This window comes from Jaculus jaculus, chromosome 2 (genome assembly GCF_020740685.1).
Source record: "Jaculus jaculus isolate mJacJac1 chromosome 2, mJacJac1.mat.Y.cur, whole genome shotgun sequence".
Lineage (NCBI taxonomy): Eukaryota > Metazoa > Chordata > Mammalia > Rodentia > Dipodidae > Jaculus > Jaculus jaculus.
The window spans coordinates 147,041,814-147,053,949 of NC_059103.1; the positions used below are offsets into that span (position 1 = coordinate 147,041,814).

General features: G+C 40.3%; 1 pseudogene; it reads left to right on the forward strand.

Moving 5' to 3' along the window:
* The first annotated feature begins 2,829 nt into the window (after positions 1–2,829).
* LOC123458698 lies at positions 2,830–9,884 on the forward strand (annotated as a pseudogene).
* Positions 9,885–12,136: the final 2,252 nt, after the last annotated feature.

Below are 12,136 nucleotides of genomic sequence, written 5' to 3' on the forward strand. Positions count from 1 at the left end.
TGAATTCAGTCTCTGTTGAATAATCTGCTTTTATTTCTCAGATATTAGCTGGACCTGAGGAGATAAATGACCCAGTACACTCCACCCTGGCCCCATCTGAAACTGCGATGGAATTGGGGAAATGAGCAAGACTTCTGCTTTCTCTGTGAACCTGATATCAACACAAGGGTGAAGGAGATAGACACTGAGGACACTCAGCACATACCAAACCAGAGATCCAGAGGCTCCTAAGAGCCCATCACTAAAATAGACTTAAAATGCTCCCAGCATGGCTCAGGGAATTTTGCGGAAAGGGGCTGGGATTGTCAGAGCAACAGGTTGGTACATTTTGCACAGAGACACTGCCTCTCCCCTCTACCCATAATGTATGATCCACAATTTTCCAGGGGTTGACCTATATCTCCCATGAGGAAGGACTCTTCAGAAAAGGGCCAGGGAGGAGGGAAAGGATGGTACTAACATGTGTTGTTTACATTCTAAATATGTCCATATCTAATAAAAATAAAATAAAATGAAACAAAAAAGTACTATACTAGAAATAGGAGACTCTTGCCAAAATATAATAAATCCTTGTTTGAAATTCTAAAATAAGGGTTTTTATAGCTGGAGAAGACAATACGTTGCTTAAAGTCCATACATATTGGTAGTTGTAATTTTGTAGTTAGAAAATATCTGTCCTCAGTATATGTTAAGCATATACCACAGTATGGTACATATATTACCAAACTTATTGAGTTGTATATCATTATTGTGCATGACATTTTATATGTCAATCAAAGCTCACTACAGAGGTTTAAAAAGAAATTCCTCCTGAATTCCTATGTTCATGTACCTGTTACTCTTGAAAATATGAGTTCAAATTTATCCCTCTTCACTGACCAGCCAGCCCATCAAACAAGCTGTACATTTTACTTACAATAACAGCTCAACCATCCAGAAAAAGCTTCTTTTAGAAACAAAATCCAACTAAAAACAAGAAAATTTAAATGTCACTAGTTCCACTAAGAGTAATATCTGTGTATTCCTATCTGAAAAAAATACATATACATATATGTATATGTGGCTTAACAGACAAACATACAGTTTTGTCATCAGGTCTTTATTTAAATTCACTGTATATTATGCTTCATCATGTGGTCATGTACAATCATTTAATTGCAAAATAGCTGTATGATTACATCACATCATTTCCATTTTTACTCAAAAAACTGTGATGGACATGCCCATAACTAAATATTTTAAACACTATTCATCCACAAATTAGACACCTACAAGTGGATTCACTGGATAACTATTTAAAACATATTCCAAGACTGTGTGTTTCTCTCCCTTTCTTCTGGTTGATACAATGGTTAAGGAATTTCTCCTCATATAGTTCAAAGCTAACTCATCAACAAATCTGAGAAGTCAAGGTTTGGACCAATTTGGACTGGCTGGTTCTGCCTGTCTCTTTTCAAATACCAACACATTTAATCAGTTCACACTGTCATTGTTTTTATTTATTTATCATATAGAATCAAATGCAATTGTTATTATCAAGAAAGAAATGTTTACAAAATTGAAAGAATAAAACAGGGATTCTTATAAACTTGCCTTTGGGTCTGGAGAGATGACTTGGTGGTCAAGGCACTTGCTTGTGAACCCCAACAACCATGTTTGACTCTCGAGGTCCCACATAAGTCAGATGCACAGTGACACATGCACACAATGTTGCACATGTGCACAAGGGGTCACACAAGTCTGAAGTTCGATTGCAGTGGCTGGAGGCCCTAGTGTGCCAATTCTCTCTTTTCTTCTTGAATGGAAAAAAAACAAAAAAGGCCAGTCTGTTGGACTTGCCTCAAAATAAATAAATAAACAAACAAATAAATAACTTACCATTGTAGTCACAAAACATCTTTAATTTTCGAACACAAAAGTGTTATCCTTCTACTTTAATCTTAATCTTGTAGAACAAGTTGCCAGTGGGGATAACAACCAAAGTATATCTGGTTCACTTTCACTACAGACACCCAAGGTGGCAAGCAACACATTTGATGGAGTTAGTAAGCCACACTCTGACTCCATCTCATCATTGCAAGCACTGTCCATAGAATTCAGAGAATAATGATAGAAGTAAACTGTCTAGCTGCTTTCCAGAGTTTTAGTACCTATTAATGAAACCAGCCTCACATTTTCTTTAAAATCATCTAGACAGAAAAAAAAAAAAAAAAGTTTAGTATCTCCTGCAGATACAGGACAAAATCTGTAGCAGTTGACTTTTGTGATGCTTCTTCCAAGACTGTTTTAATACGATTCGGGGTGGTCAATTAAATAAGCCCTTCCATTGTTCTGGCTGAATAATGGTTTGATTTTTTCCAAACCTACTAATCCATTATTTTAATTAGCATTAAATTCACAAAAAAAAATGAAATAGGCTTTAAAGGATCTTAGAAACCCTGAAATAAATACCACAAATGCAATTATCAAAGAGAAAGACAATAATAACTCTCATTTGGGTAATAAAGGAGAACTGCTTTCACAGAACGTAATTAGAACAATAAAACCACACTGTAGACATATTTGGAAGAGTTTGAATGCCACTTATGTTACTGTCACCTCTAGGAAGACTGTTGAATGCAGTGGATGGGCAAAACATCTACTGATTTATTTATGAGTCTATTCCATAGGCCTCACAAAGAAGCAGTCTTCTAACATCAATTGGAAAACATTGAAAAGTCTTACAAAACCAAAAGGAAAGAAACAAAAACTCTCAAATCCTAAATGTTCATGTATGTTTGAAGAGAAGTATTCAGGGGAAATCTCTTCAACGAGAGAAATTATTCGGATATGAAAAGAAAGAAAGGCCAAGAGAAGAATGATAGTAAAGCTGATTTAAAAACTGTATGTGTCAGCAGTATTTTTCCTGGGGATAGTATCAGAACATGGAAAATCCAGGAAGGAGAAAAATGCAGCAGTAAGGGTAGGATAGTTATGTACAGAAGAACACAGCCTAATTGGTGGAGAATCATGAGGGAAGGATAGCTTCTGATGTTGGCAAGTTCCCTGCCAAACAGACGTTAGACACTCAAATAAGGAGGCTTATTTTGGAGTGCTGTGTGCACCAACATCTGTGTGAGACAAAGAGTGTTGGGAATGTGGAAAGGTGAGCTTCCATGGAGATGTACAACACTGTAGCCTGTCCCAGAAGGAAGGCTGGAGTTAGCAGGGCCTTTCCTAATTGAATGCAGGCCATGTGGTGGGGGGGGTTGTCTGTGTTCTTGATTTGATGCCTCACATTGTGAAACATAGGATGGATTGAGGAAGATCTTTGCAATTGTGTCAAAAGTCAGGCTTTAATCGCTGGGAAAGAGAAGCACTATGGTACTAAAAGATTACTGTGAGTGATGTCTAACCATCAACCAAGCCTGCAGACTTTTGCCAACCAGAATATTGGCCAATGGTGGATATTCTCTGTCCAGGTATGATCTTCATCTGGGAGCCCTTTCCATTCAGCATTTATAAATAATATCTGCATATGAGTTCCTTCCTTTCCATGATCTTTCTTCCTCTGCTTGGCATCATCTTTCTCCTGAGCACTTGTTGAAGATTCCAAATTCTGACTAGTGTTTGTTTCTAAATTTAGAGCTCTTCCATGCAAGCAATGCAAAATAAATTAACCTATCAATAATACTCCATAGGTGGCCACTTCAGAAAAATATTTACTTATTTATTTATGTATTTGAGCAAGATAGAGGAAGAAAGAGGGAGAGGGAGAAAAGGAGTGAATCAGGACCTCTAGCCATTGCAAATGAACTCCAGATGCATGTGTCATCTTGTGTATCTGGCTTACATTGGGTACTGAGGAATTGAACCTGAGTTTTTAGGCTTCACAGGTAAGCACCTTAACTACTAAGCAATCTCTAGCCCACTTAAGTTTCACCTTTTGCTTGTAAGTTACATCTAGAGAGTTCTAAAAATTAGGAGTGAGATTTATTGTACATTTTGCTGTGAGATGTTTCCATTATTTTTCTAAGAATCTTAGTGTCAAGTTCTTTTAAGCCCCTTGACATAAATGCTTTTTCATGACCTTGTTTTCTAGCATGACAATGATGAAAACTTGATAGTATTTGAAAGTTTAATATTCTAAAATATTTTATTGTTTAAAAATAACAACACTTAGAAATACAATGATATTTTCCATATAGTCTCCCCCAATATAATGTTAAACAGTAATGCTTAAAAGGGAAAAAAATGAGTATCAGCAAATAGCTAAAATGATTCCCAATTCATATTAGTATTCTGTTACATATAAATAACCACTTCATAAATCTCTTCAAATAACTATTAAAAGGATTTCTAAATATAAGGTCATTAGTATACAATGCAGCACTTTAACTAGCGCCACTCTTCATAGAGCCATGTCATATTATGGAACACTAATTTGTATAACTGGAGAAAATATCATATTACATTCATAACTTTGAGCCTCACACATAAATATTGATGGAGGGTATCTCTTTGTTTTTGCATTCAGAAAAAAACCAATATTTGTTTTAATGCTACTTACTTAGAAAGCAGGACACTATCACATCACCCTCATCATCCAGAACATTTATTAAGCACACATCTGATGTTTTTCTTTCAGGATCATATGGTAAAAGGCTAAAATTCTGTCTCTATGGCAGAGTATGATGGGGAAAAGTAGGAGAAAGCACAGCTTACAGTGCACATTGTAGACATAGTGTTATGTATAGTAATTTATGTTATAATCGGGGTATGCACATTACAGATCCTAGGCCACAGCTTCATCATCATTCTTATGACAAAGCCAATGGGCATGATATTTGTGTCTGACAAATTTATAAAAAGAGCCAACTGGATGAATTACTAATTACTTAGAAAACAGTGGTTGGGAAGTAACTGGCTTCCATCCAGTGTGCTCACTGACCCAGTTCTTGATTTATAGAGAACTCTTATTCACTTCCCACATCAATTTCTTATCACTTCTCAATACTTTCCAAGTTTCATTTCCCTTCCTATCTCACACATATTTGACTGCATATCATCATTTTACATTTTTCAAATATTCTCAATTTCATTGCTTTTTGCTCCAGTTACTCTCAGTGGAGAAAATTCCATCCTTGGATGATTCCTACTCACCATCTTCTTGTCAACCACATCAGACTCTTTAGAGAACTGTCACTCAATAAGCGCTCTCTCATACCAAGACCAATGGGCACTTAATACAACTAGGACTATTTCTAAATCCCCCAAAAGCCTTTCATTTGTAAAGCTTCTTGTGTTCTCTTCTTAAATCATCTCCTCTCTTCCTCCCTCCCATTTACTTGATGACCAATTATAATCTCAGATCACTGAGAAAATAGCAATTTTCAAATATAAATTTTATGTTATCACTGGCAAACTTAAAAAAAATAACTATTTGCACCTTCATTTGCCTTTCTTCTTTCCTAGTTCATTAATATTTGTGAGCAGTCACTTGCACTATGCTCACATAATGTTGGACTTTGAACTCCAAAACTGTGAACTTAATTCACTTCTTTTCTTTATGAACTTCCAAGTCTCTGGAATTCTGTTACAGCAACATCAAATTGGAAAGTTTTTTTGTTTCAAAATATTTTTTATCAATTTTGTGTTGACAAATCAGAAAAGACCAGTGCATAAATTATAATCACTGCTTGAGGGGATTTGTGTGTGCATAAGCTGGGACATGCATGCTCCATGGTGTGTATATGATGGCCAGAGAGCTCTATTGGGTATCTTACCCTACCATCTACTTGTTTGACACAAGCAAACTCCAGGTGTGTGCACCACTTTGTCCATATGGCTTTACTTGGTATGGTGGTTTGAATGGCAAAATCCCCATGGCCTTGGGTATTTTTTAAATATTTTTATTAATTAGTTTTGTATTCAGAAAATAAAGTCAGTTTGGTACCATTGTTAGGCTCATCCATGACCTACCTCCTCCCATTGGCCCCTCCTTGTTGAGGTATATGGATCATGCACTGTGGAGTTAGCCCACAGTTATGGGTAAGATAAATGTCTCTGCATATTTTAATCAAGCATCCAGTTAGTCTCCAGCTAGCAGAGGCCTGTTAGAGCAGGTATGTCACTAGAAATGAATCTTAAGTCAAGGTGTATGTAGAGAACAAGCTTGAGCTCATGTCTCTCTCTCTCATCTCTCCCTGTGTTATGGATATATTCTGAAGTGACCTTCTTCTGAAGTGATCTTCTGCCATAGTGAAGTTTCCCTGGAAACTATGACCATAAAGTAAATCCTTTCCTCCCATAAACTGCTTCTGGTCAGATGTTTGTGCCAAAACTTAAGAAAGTGTCTGCAACAGTTGTGTACTGATGAGTCTAATCTAGAACAGTAGGTGTTGCAGTCCGGTTCACATTGCTGGTAGAAATCACCCAACCAAAAGCAGCTTCTGGGAAAAAGAGATTTATTGTGGCTCACAGGCTCGAGGGGAAGCTCCATGATGGCAGGGAAAAATGATGGCATAAGCAGAGGGTGGACATCACCCCCTGGCTAACAGAAGGTGGACCACAGCAACAGGAGGGTGTGCCAAACACTGGCATGGGGAAACTGGCTATAAAGCCCATAAGCCTGCCCCCAACAATACACTCCCTCCAGGAGGCATTAATTCCAAAATCTCCATCAGCTGGGAACCTAGCATTCAGAACACCTAAGTTTATGGGGGACACATGAATCAAACCACCATATTCTGCCCCTGGCCCCCATAAACTGATATCCATACATGATGTAAAATACAATGCATTCATCTCATTTTAAAAGTCCCCATAGTTTTTATCAATCCCAGTGATGTTCTTACATCCCCATAGTCCAAGATCTTTTAACTGAGCCATAATACCAAAATATAACCTCAAAAATCCCATAATGGCACAGATTAATATTCACACTGAAAAAGATGGTATTGGGCATAGCAAAGAAACATTCAACCAATACAAGATTTAAAACAACCAGGGCAAACATCAAACTCTGTAGCTTCAAGTCCAGCAACTCTAGCCAGTGACAAATCTTCAAGTCTGATAATTCTAACCAGCAACAAGTCTCTGGCATTCCAATTCCGTCCCTCCAGCTACGCTACTCACAGTCCTGGAAAACTTCATCGGGGCAGCAGCTCCTCGGCAGCCATCTCATGGTCCTGGCATCTCCACTGGGTCTCCACTGCAAGCCACGGTTCATCCTCATGGCCCCATGGGATCTCTGTGCAGGCATCCAGCAAAACCTGCTTCACACTGCCCATGGCCATTTCCAAAACACAAGACCATATTGCAAACTCAATGACCCTCTTTCCAGCATTTCTTATACTCCACGATACCAGGTAGGTGCCAATTTGTTAATCCAGGGGGGAATAAAACAGACTTTGAAGAACAGGACACTCCTTGAGCACTGAGGCCCCTTCAAAAGAGTCAACATTCTTTCTGTTGCCCCAGCACAGGTCACCTAGCCCAGTCTCAAAGGTTGTAATCTCTCAGTTGCAGTTGAATGGGCAACAGTTCACCCAAAGATTTTTCTTTCTGTGCCATATCCTTCTGCACACACCAGTTCATTTCTACACAAAGCAACGCTGCACAACTTCTCAGGACATGGGCACAAGAGCAAGCTTCTCACACAAACTGCTAGCCCAGTCCAGGCAAAGCTTTTTCTCATCCTCATAAGCCAAACCTCACAGTCCATAGTTCTTACTACCTTCAGGTCTTTCAGCTCTGACCAGGATAGACCATCAAGCTGTACTTACAGCACTGGAAAGCATCTCTTAAGCCAAGGTTTCAAATCCTCCCACATTCTTCTTGAAAATCAGCTGCAAAAGTCCAAAACCACACAGTCAGGTGTCTAGCAGCAATCCCACTCCTCGGTACCACTTTATTGTTGCAATCCGGTTCACATTGCTGGTAGAAATCACCCAACCAAAAGCAGCTTCTGGGAAAAAGAGATTTATTTTGGTTCACAGGCTCGAGGGGAAGCTCCATGATGGCAGGGAAAAATGATGGCATGAGCAGAGGGTGGACATCACCCCCTGGCTAACAGAAGGTGGACCACAGCAACAGGAGGGTGTGCCAAACACTGGCATGGAGAAACTGGCTATAAAGCCCATAAGCCCGCCCCCAACAATACACTCCCTCCAGGAGGCATTAATTCCCAAATCTTCATCAGCTGGGAACCTAGCATTCAGAACACCTAAGTTTATGGGGGACACCTGAATCAAACCACCACAGTAGGCTTTGAAAGAGAACACCTTTAATTGCTGAGCCACCTCTCCAGCCCCAATATTATTATTTTTAATATTTTTATTATTTATTAATTTGTGGTTGTGTGTATGGGCATGCCAAGGTCTCTTGTTATCACAAGTTTGCATCTAGCTTAACATGCATGCATGAGAATTGAAACCAGGTAACAGCTTTGCAAGCAATTGCTTTGAGCTGCTGAGCCATCTCCCCACCTATTCATTTTGTAGCATGTCAGGAATATATAAAAGTATAAGTGCCACAATTATGGCTTTTCTTTCTCATATAATGATACCTGCTCTAGCTCTCTGTGTTCTTGCTGTACATACAGTAAGCATTTAAGTAACTGCCTATAATATGGCTATAATCTTTAGAATGATAACCAAGTAGCATATAGGTCTTTACCATACATTATAGATCATTAATATTTTCCATACAGTAGAAGGCTTCCAACTCTTGTTTTTTATGTGATTTAGGAAACAAAAACATAATATTCAATGTGTTTTTATTTTAATAAATATATATAAAATTTAGTATATTATAAACTTATTCAGCCAAAATAAATTATATATTATATAAGCAATTTGTAATGTTAATAAAATCAAGCATTAGAAAATTTTGAGAATAAACACACATTTTTAAAAATTTGTATTTATTTATTTTATTTGAGAGAGGGAAAGAGAAACGTTGCATACATGTCATATATATATATATATCAACTCTTGGGTGCCCTGAACGCCCAGGTTCTGTGTCCAACAAGCACCCGTTTGTGGATAGCAACCTCCTCTACCAGTTTAGAATGAACTTCCGTCGGAGGGGAAGGCTGATGGAGCTGCTCAACTAGAAGTCTCCGTCCTCCCAGGAGACCCATGACAGTCCCTAATTTTTTATTTTATTTTATTTATTTATTTATTTTTATTTGAGAGCGACAGACACAGAGAGAAAGACAGGTAGAGAGAGAGAGAGAGAGAGAGAGAGAGAGAGAGAGAGAGAGAGAATGGGTGCGCCAGGGCTTCCAGCCTCTGCAAACGAACTCCAGACGCGTGCGCCTCCTTGTGCATCTGGCTAACGTAGGACCTGGGGAACCGAGCCTCGAACCATGGTCCTTAGGCTTCACAGGCAAGCGCTTAACCGCCAAGCCATTTTTCCAGCCCTGACAGTCCCTTCTGCCTGCGGAAGCAGAGCCATGACCACCGCAAGTCCACCAGCTTCATGTCAGTCAGCCCCAACGCTGAGGTCAAGATCGCGCCTGCCGTGCGGAGAAGCAACTTGAGCAGCAGCGGTGACCTCAGCAGCAGCCCCCCCGTGCTCTGCAACCCCAAGTCCGTGCTGAAGAGACCTGTCACTTCTGAGGAGCTCCTGACTCCGGGGGCTCCGGATGCAAGGAAGATGTTCACGATCGTTGGCGACGCCGTGGGCTGGGGCTTTGTGGTGCGAGGAAGCCAGCCATGCCACATCCAGGCCGAAGATCCCAGTGGCCCTGCGGCTGCAGCGGGGGTGAAGGTCTGTCAGTTTGTCGTCTCTGTCAACGGACTCAATGTCCTGCATGTTGACTACCGGACCGTGAGCAATCTGCTTCTGAGGGCCCACGGACAATTGTCATGGAAGTCATGGAGGAGTTAGAGTGCTGAGCAAGGGGACCTTACATCTACCAGCGGCCAGTCGCAGAGCCACAGCAATGCCAGGACAAAAGTTTATCCAAGTGGATGATTGGGACATTCAAATCTTTTCTCTGTCCATACACATCTTGAGTTTCATACACTGTATGAATGTGGAGGAACCGGGTAACACATCTTTAAAAATAAACATTGCTCGGTATTGTAGCTCCTACCTGTGATCCCAGCACTCAGGAGCCTTAGGCAGGAGGATTGCTACAGGTTCAAGACCTGCCTGGGCTACAGCGTGAGGCACAGGTCTCAAAAAACTATACACACACAAAATATTCAGCATTGAAAACAGAAGGAAAAACGGTTTTCCTACCTGAAGGAACTGCCTTATTAGAGCTGTTTGTAGTTCTCACTGTCGTTCATGTTAGTTTGCAGAAAGTTGTTAAACTTTATAAATAGGCAGAATCACAGATTGATAGAACGCCATTTCCAGGATCTATTAGAGTAGTCACAGAGGTTTTATTCCACTTCCAAGCTGGTAATAGGGGTGTACATTTATAGCCCAGGTTACATGGGAGGCGAGGCAGGAAGATGACTTGAGTACAAGCGAGCCCTAGCTTCAGCAACATAGCCGGACCTCATATCATAAATAAAAATAGCTGGGAGTGGTGACTCAGACCTTTAATCCCAGCACTTGGAAGGCTGAGGTAGAAGGATTGCTGTGAAATGGAGTCCAGCCTGGGCTACAGAGTAGCTAGAGTAAGGGCCTGCCTCAAAATAAGTAAATACATACATACAAGAAGTACTTTCACCAAAATTAGCTTGAAGTTATTGATATCAGAAAGCTTCAAATGAAACCAACATCATAGAAGTATGACATGTTTGCAGAATTTCTAAGAAAGTTCTAAAGTGTTCAGCTGTGTGAATGCCTTCATGAAATGATTTCTTGTTTCATTTTGTGTATTTTTGTTCTCTATGCTTCGGGATAGCATCTCCTGGCTGATGGCTTTCTCTTTTAATTCTTGCCTTAGCTTCATGTGAAACTGTGACATTGGATTAAAAAAAAAAAAAAAAAACCATGAGTAGGGGTAAGTAGGGGAACACTTAGTACCATCCACTGTGTTTTCTCTTACTGGGCCTGAATCATTGTTTGCTCTATAGTTCAGCCTCAACGGCTTTCTCAAATCCATTTTCGTCAGGCATGGTGGCGCACATCATTCATCCCAGGAGACAGAGGTAGGAGGATCGCCACAAGTTCAAGGCCAACCTGACTACAGAGTGAATTCCAGGTCAGCCTGGGCTAGAGTGAGGCCCTACCTTGAAAAACCAAAAGAAAAAAATAAAAATCTATCCTCAAAAAAAAAAAAAAACAAAAGCATATATGTATGTGTGTGTGTGTGTGTGTGTGTGTGTGTGTGTGTGTGTGTGTATATATATATATCTCAAGCCAAATTGAACAGCTAATAATTTTCCTATTAACAAACTCATATTTCTGATTAATTCAAATTATAAAAATGTTTCCTAAGCTGAAGTTATGGCTTAGCCATTAAAGTGCTTTCCTGTCGCAACCACCTCGACCAGCAAGAATGACGCGACCCGAGAGCTCTTCTTTAAGCAGTTTATTCAGGAACCTTGAACAATCTTCTGACCCCGGAGAGAGCCGACCCACAAGCTAAGTAGTCCTGCGCTAGCCAACCCTAGTGAGCCACAGATAGGTCCACGATTAAGGAAGCAGAATTAGTTAAGCAGCCTCAGCCAAATAAGGACTTGTTTATTCCAGAGAGTGCTCGCTATTGGGCTAGCGGAAGGCGGAAGCCAACGCCATCTTTAGGGCACGGCACATCGCAGCTCTCCACAGTTCCCCCTTTTTGTTTTAAATGAAACAGGTGAGAGTAGAGGGCTGAGCTTGAAAGGCCCAAGAATTCAGAAGCCCAGAAATACTATCACCTCCAAAGGGAGCTTAAGCGGGCCCCTGCATACCTCAAACTCCAGGCTTTACTCTCTGTTGAAAGCAAGTAAAAAATCCCTCTTCTCATTATATCAGAGCCCGCTCCTAATACAAAACTAGGTAAAAAGGGCATGAGATAGCCCTCAAGGATGGGAAATAAGTAATGACGTGAACCACTTATTTGGTTTCTGTAAATAGCCCGCACCATAAGCCTTAATAGCCCACACTGTAAGCCTTAGTAGCTTGCACCATAAGCTGTAGCAGCCTGCCTGAGACCACCAAGGTCATAGGAGGCTGATACCACACTCTGCTACCCCCACCTAAGGAC